The sequence below is a fragment of the Clarias gariepinus genome, chromosome 28, assembly GCF_024256425.1.
Source record: "Clarias gariepinus isolate MV-2021 ecotype Netherlands chromosome 28, CGAR_prim_01v2, whole genome shotgun sequence".
Classification (NCBI taxonomy): Eukaryota; Metazoa; Chordata; class Actinopteri; order Siluriformes; family Clariidae; genus Clarias; species Clarias gariepinus.
This window is the reverse complement of record NC_071127.1, coordinates 16812172-16825034: the sequence shown is the minus strand read 5'-3', so window position 1 is coordinate 16825034 and position 12863 is coordinate 16812172. Positions and strand designations below refer to the sequence as shown.

General features: G+C 40.3%; 1 protein-coding gene across 1 annotated transcript in view; it reads right to left on the bottom strand.

Moving 5' to 3' along the window:
* The window catches only part of grin2da (glutamate receptor, ionotropic, N-methyl D-aspartate 2D, a), a 148784-nt gene that overhangs the window by 109659 nt on the left and 26262 nt on the right, over positions 1-12863 (bottom strand). Inside the window, exon 2 of the mRNA XM_053489590.1 lies at positions 1340-1440. The gene's annotated coding sequence lies outside the window, so the exon portion shown is untranslated. The remainder of the gene's footprint in view (positions 1-1339; positions 1441-12863) is intronic.

Here is a 12863-nt window from a genome sequence, read left to right as displayed (position 1 = left end):
TCATTTGAATGTCACAGCAGAAATCAAGACTCATTAGACCCTTAGACGTTTTCCCCCAATTTTTAATTGTCCAATTTTAGGGATCCCATGTAAACCCTCAGTTTCCTGTTCTAAGCTGACAGACACTCTAAAGTTCTGCTGCTATAACCCATCTTCCTCAAGGTTCTACATACTGTATTGTGTGTTCAGAGATGCTCTTCAGCATCCTGTATTCAGGGTCGCGGGGGGCCTGGAGCCTATCCCAGGAGGCTTAGGGCACGAGATGGGGTACATCCAACGCAGGACCCACACACACTCATTTACACACTACAAGCAATTTGGGAATTCCAATTAGCCTAATCTACACGTCTTCGGACTGTGGAAGGAAACCCACCAAGCAGGGGAAGAACACGCAAACTTCATGCACATAGAGACCGGGAATCGAACCCGGACCCTGGAGGTGCTAACCACTACACCACTGTGCCACCTTCTTCAGCATAGCATTGGTTGTATTTAAGTTACTGCTGCCTTTTTATCAGCTTGAACCAGTCTGGTCATTATCGTCTGACCCTGATTTTTCTGTTTCAGATCATTCTCTGTAAACCCTAGAGATAGTTGTGTGTGAAAATCCCAGTTGATCAGCAGTTTTGGAAATACTCAGACCTCAGTGAGATACTCAGTCTGGCACCAGCAACCATGAGACGATTAAAGTCATCTAAATTCTGATGCTGAAATTCTAAGAAGTCATTGTTTGGCAATTAATGTAAATCGCTTTTTATCCTTTGATCATCTGTTGAGCCCATCAAGACCAAAACTGGTATCAAATACAAGATCTTAGGCATAGTACATTGCAGAAAGTTAAAGTGTGTTTCTGTTTTTTGTCAGTAAAAGCTGAGTCAGGGAAGAATGAAAGGCCTGAGCAGATGGTCACTTGTTCAGATTACAAGTCCACAGTGGGCTGCTGTCCCTCTGAGAGGACCGCTTATCCAGAATGACTCTATAAACACACACACACACACCATAACCGTTTCCCTGTGTCAAACCAAACTCTTATTTCAGCTCTTGTAACGTTCGGGTGCTGTTGATTTAAGCCTCGGTATCAAAGCATCATCCGGTTTCCACCATGACATGAGTTATGGTTCATTCCAATAAGCCTCATCAAGCAGCACCATGATCATCAGTCCTCTTTCACAGCCTCGTCCCTCATTATGAATTCATACTGTACATTGTTAGAACACTGACAGAAGCAAATTGTCATCCCCCCTCCCCCATGCAAGCCCAAAAAATAAATTCCCAACCCCTGATCATGGACTGTAACCCAAAAATCAGGTAGAAATGTACAAGAAATATATGTACCTACATATCACTTCACTCAAGAGGCCGGGGACGGGAGTTTAGGGACTTGCGTTGTTCTTGAGTCACGCGATGATCAGACTCGAGATCGTCTCGTGATATTTCAGCCTGGATGAATAAAACCATAAACACACAAAGAAATGATTACTGCCGACACATAAAAAACAAGCGGTTTATACAGTAGGGCAGTTAAATTCCATGATGGAGATGTTTTTGCGAAGCTTTGAAATTATAGTCTATACTATAATTCTGGACCTGTAACTGTAGCTGTAGACTTGGATTAGGTATTCAGCCAATTTGTTTGCGTCATTAAATACACTTGGAAGGTTGATATTTACTAGAGCTGTGTCAGGATGTGTGTCAGTGACGGGCGTGCAATAAAAGTAAATCTTTTATTGCTCACCCCGAAGGCTCACTAGGTAGGCGGCCTCCTTATCTGCAGATCCGTGCAGCGGCTGGTCCGCTAGATTAGCTATCAGCTAAAAGCAAGGCATGGAGCTAGAGGTCGGCATGCGAGCAGGGAGATGCCATGCGCTCCAGGAACGTGCACGTGCTCACCTCACTACTTCCCTACTCTTCTTTCCTTCCTCCCTCCTTAAAAACAATTCCTTTTCCCGTAATAAACTTATCCGTCTGTGGTGCACCCCGAGCAAAAGGTCTTACAAACTGTAAATTATATGCAAACTGTTAATACCATTCAATTTTTTAAGCATTACATTTTTTATTCAATTCAATACCAATCGTGCTGCACAATTAAGTCACATAAATCCGCATAAAAATCCAAACCGTAAAACCGACCTGTACAATTATTTAATCTTAAAATGCTGACGGTTATTACAGGTAACGTAATCATAGTCAGGAATTTACGTATCTGTCGTCATAACATACGCATTGATTTTGGATGTGATCCTCGAAATGATCATAAGAACGATCATAAGAGTCAGGGGTATCTCAGTGGTTAAGGCTTTGGACTATACGGTTCGGAAGGTGCTTAGTTCAAATCCCACGACCACCAAATTGTTAACCCAACTGGTCAGATGCATATTGGGCTAAAAATGTTAGCCGCACTGGATAAGGGCGTCTGCTACATGTAAACCACTTATGTCATTATTTTTTACGGTTAGCCTGGATATGGTGTCATGCAAAAGTATTCACACCCCTTGAACTTGTCCACATGTTACAACCACAAACTACAAATAAATGTATTTTATTGGGATTTTATGTGATAGACCAACACAAAGTGGCACACAATTGTAAAGTGGAAGGAAAATGATGAATGGTTTGAAAAAAATTGACAAATAAATATCACTGTAAAGTGCACTGTAAATACGTTGGAATACAAAATGGTACATTTTAAATATTTATATATATGATATGTATTTTGTTTCTTTACCCTAGGGGGTCGACACATTAGATACCAGTTAGAAACAGGTGCAGATGATGGCAGATGTTCAGGCCGGTGACTAATCTACTGCTAGTGCTGAATGTTGTGTGGTTGAAACAGACGAGAGGGGGAATGAGGTCGCTGCTGAGGTTCTTATAAAAACAACCGATTTTTTTTTTTTTTTATTGTTTCTTTAGCCTGTCGATCAGTGATGATGGGGATAAGGTCAAAGGGTTCAGTTTGCTAGGGAGCATAGATATTGCTCTTTGGACCACTGAAAAGGGTCATGTGGTCTGATGAGTCCATATTGAGCCTATTTCAGAGCGCACTAAGGGAAGCACCCATCATGCATAGTGGTCACTGTACAAGCCTCTTGAGGCAGTGTTATAATCTACGCTTGCTTCAGTTGCTAAGGTCTAGACTCAGCAATGTTATGCGGCAATACAATGAAGTCCGCTGACGACCTGAATGTACTGAATGAGCGTCACATCTATGGCGTTTCTCTTCCCTGATGGCACGGCCACATTCCAGGACAATTTAAATTATTCTACAATACTTAAAGAACCATTTTATTTTTTATGTCTGTCAGAAGGACATCCGTAACCTTGTAGTATTGAAAATGATTGGCCAAGAAGACCAAACAGACACAGACATCTCTAAGCTGCAACAATGGCTTTGCAACAAAGCAGTAATATAGGTCATTTGGGATGTCTTTATACATTTTTCCCTAGCAATTAATATTTTCTAAACGTACCTTTATGTATGCCTATAACTACAGTATAGCCTGTTTTATTTATATGTATAGGCACAAAGTCAAAAGCATTATTCGTGTAAATATAAAGTGGATATAGGCTATTCACTGGAAAGATATAAGAAGAAAAACAAAAGCGTCCAAACTCATATTTACCTTCACCACATGAACACACCCGACTCTGGATGTCAGCTTATTTGCTGTAGTGTCTCGCCGTACATTTTTTTTGAGTGGCATTTACAGAATTCCCTACAGCTGAAGCTGAAGCTTCCTGTCATTCAGGACTTTTTGTTCCTTTTTCCAAAGATGAAGTGCCTGGCACCAGTCTAGAGTAGCATTCACTCACATGCAATGTGTCAGGAAGTGTGTCCTGGACTTGTCTCAACACACAAGCCCTAGTTTGCGTTGATTAATTATCATTTGATCACAATTTGTTTCTATACAGAAAAATGCATCATTAGCTGCTGAGTGCAAATTGCCAATTCCTCTTTTGATGCACAACTCGCAGGATCGGTTCTGTCATTTTAAAAGCCGGCATCTTTATTTGGTGTTTCGCATTACCCAGAGGAGTGCTCTGTTTCAGTTTATTACACCACAGGTACCTTACTTCATGCATATTCTTTATACGCAAGTCATTTCCTAGGATGCAGATTGTGCACAATACTAGCCCTAGCCCGGAAGCGCAAGCGAAGCAAAGAAGAAATTAAAAAAAGTCTGCATGCTTTAGATCACGTCTTGTTTCAGGAGGGTAAATTTACTTGGAAATATACAGATAGGATAGAAGGCTGAACCGAGAGGATATTAGAAACAAAAGCTGTACGAGAGGATCAGGACAGATTCCAAACCTTCCTTTCGTTCCCAACCACCAGAAGCTGTTTTCATCCTCTCGTGACCATGACCACGACACCATGTGGTAGTAGGTCCGCTGCTATGATACGCCTGCCTTCTTGCACACTCTGGCCTTTTTGAGAAGTTTTGCAAGTGGATTTGAGATGTTGAGGACAGTCATCTATTATTTGCTATTTTGCTATTTTTTTTCCAAATTCAGTTAAATGTGAAATCAGAAGGGTTACCTAACTAACTTTGGGATAATAGGTAGACAGACCCTACTGGAGTTAATCCAGACATCTTCTGAGCTATAGGGATGTCTCCACTAGTATTAACAGAATAATAAGCCAATAATCCATGGTGGACAAGACAATTTTGGATTTTCCACCACTGAAGTAATTCAGTTCATGTAAGACTGATACTGATACACACTTCCTATCATGAGTGTCTAGCAGTGATTACAAACCAAGTAACTGCAGGCGAACCTGTTTATCTTCCACATGAACAAAAGATCATAAAAAGTTTAAAAAATAATAATAAAATTAGCTAAGAAATGTACATTTTATATAGTGCTTTTTAATTAATTTATTTTTTTTTACAAACTGCAGCTCTAAAGCCAGCTTATCTTTAGAAAGTAAAGTTCTGTAAAGCTTATCCAAAGTCAGCCAGCCAATGAGGATGCAGTACTATAAGACACACCCAAAGGCAGCCGGCCAATGAGAGCGCAGTACTGTAAGACACGTCTGAAGGTAGCCGGGCAATGAGGATGCAGTACTATAAGATGCCCAAAAGCAGCCACCCAATGAGGACAGAGTACTACAGTATAAGACACACCCAAATGTTGCTGGCCAATGAGGATGCAGTACTATAAGACACACCCAAATGTTGCTGGCCAATGAGGATGCAGTACTATAAGACACACCCAAAGCCAGTCGGGCAATGAGGATGCAGTACTATAAGATGCCCAAAAGCAGCCGGCCAATGAGGACAGAGTACTATAAGACACACCCAGATGTTGCTGGCCAATGAGGACAGAGTATTATAAGACACACCCAGATGCAGCTGACCAATAAGGACAGAGTATTATAAGACACACCCAGATGTTGCTGGCCAATGAGGACAGAGTATTATAAGACACACCCAGATGCAGCTGACCAATAAGGACACAGTACTACAAGACATGCCCAATAGCAGCTGGCCAATAAGGATCCAATACTGTAAAACAAACCCAAATGCAGGCGGCCAGTGAGGATGTAGTACTATAATACACATAAAAAAGACAGCTGGCCAATGAGGGCACAGTACTGTAACACTCACTCTAATGCAGCCAGCCAGTGATGATGCGGTACTTTAAGACCAGCTCAAAGCCATCTGGCCAATAAGAATGCAGTCCTGTAAGACCCACCCAAAGCAGCTGGCCAATGAGGAACCAGCATCATAACACCTACCCAAAGAAGTTGGCCAATGAGGATGCAGCACTTAGAGCCAGCAAAAAAACTGTCGGTATGCTGTACTGTAAGACCCCCCTACACCCCACCCCCAAGCCCGAAAGCACTGATGCATTGGCATTGCCCCACCCACCCAATGCAGCTGGCCAATGAGGACACAGTACTGTAAAAGCTCCCCACACTGGAGATTAGTGTCAACAGTACAAACAAAAAACTGCACTATGCAGCAGTAAAACTTATCCAAGAAAAAGAAAAGTGGTAAAAATCGACTTTACCGTTTTTTTTTATGCATTCTAGGTATTTTTCCACAACTTTCAACTTATCCTTATCAACCTTCCCTTCTGGCTAGAAAATGAGTAACACCTACATCACAAAAATGGCCACTCACTGAGTAAGAAGGGAACAAGTCAACAAAAAGCAGAAGCAAAAACATCCATGAAGCATTTTGCCTGGTGACTTGCAGAATAAATTTATTTTAAGTGGCACCACAAAGTATATCACCAAAAAACTGTGATTTAAAAGGACACGGTAATACAGCAGGAATTTCTTTGAGTAACTTGAAATTTGGAACCTGAAACTGGTATTACTCTCCAATATCATCGAGTAACTTATTTAACTTGAAAATTAACTTTTTATTCACTTTCTTTTACATTAAATATAAAAAGCATTGGTTATTAATATCAGCCTTTTTTTTTTTTGTTTGTCTGGGTACGTTCAGCTCCTGAAATCTACATCTGTGTTGACTTGCCTCGATGTTCCTTGCCTCTACCTGAGCTAATAGAGTAACAGAAGAGCCCTTAAGCTGGTGTCTGAGAATTCTCCCAAGGGGGAAAGGATGAAAGCCAGTCAATAGGGGGGTGTAAAGAAAGAATACTGAAATGAATCCATTCAGAGAGAGAGAGAGAGCGAGAGAAAGAGATATTGAGGAACAGTGAACCTACAATATCTGGTGCAAGGCCTGAACACGTTTAGGGAACAGCATGGCTAACCACCTTGGCACTGTCACTGGGTCTGTACGAGTGTTTTAACATCAGGCACGGTTGATTTGTACTATACCCAGGAACGTTTAACGGTGGGAACGGTTCTTGAGCGTAGAACGATTAAAAATGATTAAAAATGAACCAGATGTTGGGTTCAAAAGTTCTCAGAAATGATCCCGGGGCTCATACTGTATGTGAAAAGTATGGCCTGTCTCTAAAATTTCACCGCCATCAGTTATGCTAAAAACCATCATAAACAGGGACTACTATCACCTTATTACCATTACAGAAACCGAAGATTTGAAAGGGCACATACGCAGAACCGAAGATCAGTCAGAAGTTAAGGTTGTAGGGAAACTGTTTATGGCTACATCTCTACGTGTTTCAGAAAAGGACAGCGTACACAAACAGCGGTATAGAGTACTGTCCTTAAAGGAGCCTTAATAAACGGAAATAACAAGACACAAGAATGTGAGGACTATGTAAGGACATAACAGGCTGTAATATCAAAAAAGACAGAAAACTGAAAGATACTGTTGTTGTTGCTATAACCTGGCTCAGACACAGGTTCCTGTGCTGCTGCTGCTGCTGCTGGGAAAAGTCGACCAGCCGCAAGCTCCGGGGTCCAGTCTACCACTGACTCACACACCTGACCAGAGTATTTTTAGTTTGCAATCAAAGGGTATCATAAACCAAGAGTTTCTCAGCACAGCTCGGATATTCACGTTCAATCTAAAGCCGTTAACACCCCTTGATAAAATGACCAACTTACTGTAGAAACGAGTGGTTTAATCAGCTTTATTGGCATGCAGTACTTACTGTATTTTTTTTTTTTGAAAGTGATTATTAAAGGCAGAGCAACTGAACCAACTTTGGGAGGAAAACATTTCCAGCGTGCACAATTACTGCAATGTTAAATTACATCTTCTTATTCCAGTTGCATGGAAACAGCAGAGGAAATGAAGCATTTCATTTAATCAACTTCTGTCTGAATCGCAACATGACGAATAGAACAATGGGTGAAATACTTACAATCCTGCAGTGATGATTAGGGTACTTATATAATCAGAGAGGAAAAGTAAAAATGCAGAATTACATTTCGAGATATTAGATGATTTTCTAATAACGACGGCAGAAATACCTCAAAGAAAAAGGCAGAAAAATCATATTATTATTATTATTATTAGTATTAGCAGCAGTAGAAGTAATAGTATATAAATTTTTAGCTTCGTCCTATTTTTTAAAAAAATCTGTGAACCTACTTCAAATAGTTATACACAAAAATAAACCAGGGCGCTCTCATTTGGTCATAAGTATTTTAATGTATCTTGATATTTGCACTAGTCCACAGTACTGCTCCCCTAAATAGCAAGTTTTACTCATTGCCTTTATATTGTATCTACTCTGAGCAGGATGTTAAAAACGACTGAGGACATCTGATAGTCGTACCCATATGTGCCCATTCCAAAACCATGGGCAGTAACACAGATTTATTCCCAATTTTCAATCCCAATTCACTCTTCTGGGAAGGCTTTACACTAGATTTTCTAAAGTAAAGCTGTAGAAATCTGTGTCCATGCCCATGGGTTTGTTCATGCAGAGCTCTGTGCACGAGACTTGAGTTCCTCCTACTCCAACCCTAAAGCACAGTGAAGCTTTGTGCACAGGGGCATTGTCATGCTGGAACAAGACTTGCTCTTAGTTACAGTAAAGGGAAATTGTAATGCTACAGCATAAAGAGACATTCTATACAGGTATGTGCTTCCAAATTTTGGGAAAGAACCACATGAGTGTGACGGTTAGGTGGCCACATAAATTTAGCCCACATACCTTAGAAGCAACTACAACAGGTCAAAGTCTCCAGAAAAACTAAGGCGAATTCTCTTAAATGCTAAAAAAAAATTACTTTATTGTAAAAACTTTATATATATATATATATATATACTTAGCAAAAAAAGAAACGTCCCTTTTTCAGGACTGTGTATTTCAACAATAATGTTGTAAAAATCCAAATAACTTTATCTTCATTGTAAAGGGTTTAAACAATGTTTTCCCTGCATGTTCAATTAACCATAATCAATTAATTAACATGCACCTGTGGAATGGTCGTTAAGACCTTAACAGCTTACAGAAAGTAGGCATTTAAGGTCACAGTTCTAAAAACGCAGGACACTAAAGAGACTTGTCTACCGACTGTGAAAAACACCCAAAGAAAGATGCCCAGGGTCCCTGCTCATCTGCGTGAACGTGCATTAGGCATGCTGCAGGGAGGCCTAGTGGTTAGCACTGTTGCCTTGCACCTCCAGGGTCGAGGGTTCGATTAGGCTAATTGGGCTTTACAGTTACAATTAGCCCATAGTGTGTCAAATGTCCCATAGTGTGTACCAATAGGGTGTCTAGCTGCCACCACAACCCTTTAATGACGGATATATCTCAAGGATGGGGAATGGCACGTGGATGACAAACATAACCAAATACGGAAAAAAATTTACATAACTTGTTTTTTTTATATAATATTTCTAAAATAATTGGAAAGCTGTTACTGGATTGTAACTGTATGTAATTTATACATAACAAAACATTACTTAATCATTTAATTATATAATTTAAGTTTTACTTTATACACTGTCTTCAGTAACCTACACTTTTTCAAAAGAATCATTTTATTGTCTATCATTAAGCAAAGAAAACAACTAGTGTGGTCTGATGTACGGCCATATTCCAGGGTCTGGAAATGTGAACGAGCGCTTCTTGGAGCATGAGGAATCATTTTCACACAGGACATGGACACCACACTGTGCGCCTTAATCGAAACTGAAGCTGGTCAAGCTCAATCTTATAGGCTGTGACGACTGTTTTGATGAGGCAGAGTATATCCTATAAAATTAACTTATTTATTATTTTTCATAACGCAAAAACTGAACATATAGAATTTCCTGTATCAGTAGAATTTGTAATAAATTAGGAAAAGACGTCTGGCTGTGAACGTCTGTGCTGAGAACGCTGTACAGTTCGGGGCATTGTTAATGTAACACCAAGTTGGGTCATAAAATAAATGTGTAATGATAAAACCGACTTCCACACCTGAATCATTTTTTTAGTTTTATGAGAACCCATTTAACAGCGTGTAATGAAAATAAAAAAAACACAGCGTTTAAGCACACACACAATGCTTAGAACACTTACTGCTTTATGGCGCTGTAATGATTTATGATTAATGAACAAGTAAAAAGTAACAATTGTGACCATTGTGTCATTTTCTCAAAATGCTTTGAAAGTATTGGCACCTTTGGTTACGATTATTATTATTGGAGTGAATGTAGCTCAGTTAAAGGCTTAAATGAATCTAATTATAGGGCACAATAATTCACTTGTTGGACTTTATGCTGCCTTCCCAGCCCTTATTTTATAACCCTATATGTTGCACTGGCTCACTTTTTGCCTCTCTGATAATATGCTATCCATCACCGAGCCAATACAAGAACAGTCTGAACTATATTACTATAGAAATGTGCCTAGTGTACAGAGGTATTATAGACAATACACTTCATTTACAGTTGATAGATTATTGATAAACACACGGCTAAAGGATTTAAAAGCATCGACAGAAAAATGCTATTCTTTCATTTTGAATAACAGCTCCAGCTCCGCTTTCTATTACCAAAAATTACAAGAACAACAGCACTACAAATAATAATAATTCAAAACGAAAAGCATTTCATGTACGGAGCCCTGAAAAACACGCTTTAGATCCCGAGGGCTTTTCAGATAGAAGGCTGAAGAATCGTCAGATTTATATCGGGTCGGACTTAACAGTTTCATTTGCATTGCGGATAGACTCCGGGACGGCGCCGGTCCAAGTGCTGACTTCATCAAAGGCCGTGTGTGCAAATGAAATGTTAATTTACACTTAGATTTACAACGAACAGCCCCGAAATGAAGGGGGAAACAAAACAGAATTTACAGCCTGATTAAAATCCTCACTAATACAGTGAGAGAGCGCGCATTAAGGATTCACCCGTATTCATTTTTACTACGCAAAAGTTTTCATTGTCTTTGCTATTGATACGGGCAAACAGGAATAAAAAGAAGCGGGGACTCTGTAGGAAGAGACAAAGCAGGCGATTAATGATATACAAGGATATGAAAATATTAAAGAGAGAGAGAGAGAGAGAGAGAGAGAGAGAGACTGTTAAGTGCGATTTTCAGTGCGGCTGTGCAGGATAGGAGGTTATGATTCTTCAGGAGCCTGGAGGGAGAAGAAAGGAATACTGGACTCAGGAGTGATGACAGATGCTGGCTGCGATCCAGCCTATAGCGCAGGGTCACGAGAATAACCATTACACGATGAGAGAGAGAGAGAGAGAGAGAGAGCTTTCCAGTACCATACAACAATATAAGTCCATCACTGCATCACTGTGGCTTCTACCGGTTTTCATCCTTTTTCTACAGTGTATGCTTGGAAACAAAATAAATCACATAGCAGTGGATAAATGGGGCAGTTTATCCCTCAGTGTATCTATACAAACAGAATTCAAATACAAAAAAACAACAACACGGTGCTTTTTCTAGCACTGCACCAAAAAATATCAATATTCTAAACAAGTTTAACTTCAGGAACAGAAATGGGACAAGTGCGCTTCAGTTCTGGGAAACTGACTGCAAGGGTAAACGCAGCTGAAGGTGCGCTAATGAGAGAGACTGTGGCTTCATTGAGCCATTGACTTCCTGTCGCACTCAGACCAACCCTGAAGAAGTGCCCGTATGCCACTCCGACAAGGAGTTGGATCAAAGTCCAAATCCATCCCCGTTCCATGAGGGTCCTACAAAAGGGTCTTTCTTTCAAGAGCATCACGGGAATTGATTTGCCAAGAGCAGATGGAAGAGGGGAGAAAAGGGAAAAGAGAAGCAGAGGAACAAATTGGAGCAAGATTATGTTCGGTAAACTGTGCACTTTTCTTAAGAAGGGCATCTGGGGAAAATCAGATAAGCCCCGAACATAAGAATCGGACATGTTAAATCCAAGAAAACAAACAAAGCAAATCTGTGGATTTTTTCCATACTTACGAGCTTATAAAAAAAAAACAAATCTCTCTATTTTACCAGTAATACCAGGGCCGTTCAAGTCAAACAGGGACTTGTTATGAAATTTGGTGTAAAACTGTGACTGACATCAACAAACGACTTGACACAGCCTGAGTGAAACATTTGAAGAGTGAAAACGTTTTAAAGAATCCCGTACATCTGTGAACGACAATCCCAGTTGACGTGGCTCGGAGCCCACTGCAGGCGTTCCTGTTAAGCAACATTCAGCAAGCGGAACGCCGGATCTTTAAAAATCGATGCCGTGCCCCCAAGTGGCGCAGTGGTAAAGTGCTCACCCTATCACCTGGAGATCGCTGGTTTGATCCCCGGGTGATGCTGTAGCCTTCTCTCATCACGTAAGAACCCTCTAGTAAGGGGGAGGAATTGGATATGACTAAAAAAGTAGGTCAGAAAAACATAAATAAATCTGTCCATCACATCTGTCACATCCCTGTACAATCATGACCTCGCTACGAGTTTGGGCCGTTAAAGGAGTTAAAGGAGGCCGGCGTTCCAGACATGAAGCAGGCAGTCCGATCATGGCTCCGGTGTACTGGGTAAGCACTAGTGGAAGGCTGGGATAAGTGCATTAGTGTAGCAGGGGATTATAATACATACACATAATTGTGTTCTGCCCAATCAAAAAATCCTGGTTTGACTTGAACGCCCCTCAATCAGATTTTTCCAATCTATTCGAAAACATATTCTGTTTATTTTCTATTTTTACTACTGAAATTCTCCGGAGCTTTTTTTCTTTTTTTTATATATATATATCCTTTTTAGCTGCAGCGATTGTCCTCGTTTTTCGACATAGCCAAGATTTTTCAGCACGACTATCCTTGACACTTTTAGTGCTGAATAAGGGTTGAGTGCAGGATAATTTGCTGATCTTCCTGTCATTTAGTCTTTTTATTTGTCTGTATAAATGTAGATTAGCACACAGTAAAATCCCAAGTGTTGGTTTAACACATTCAGAGTTCTTATGAGTCCAACAGGACCTACAGTATATGAGCACTGTAGGGAAGAACAGTCAGACAGAAAAGACTGCAGCATTA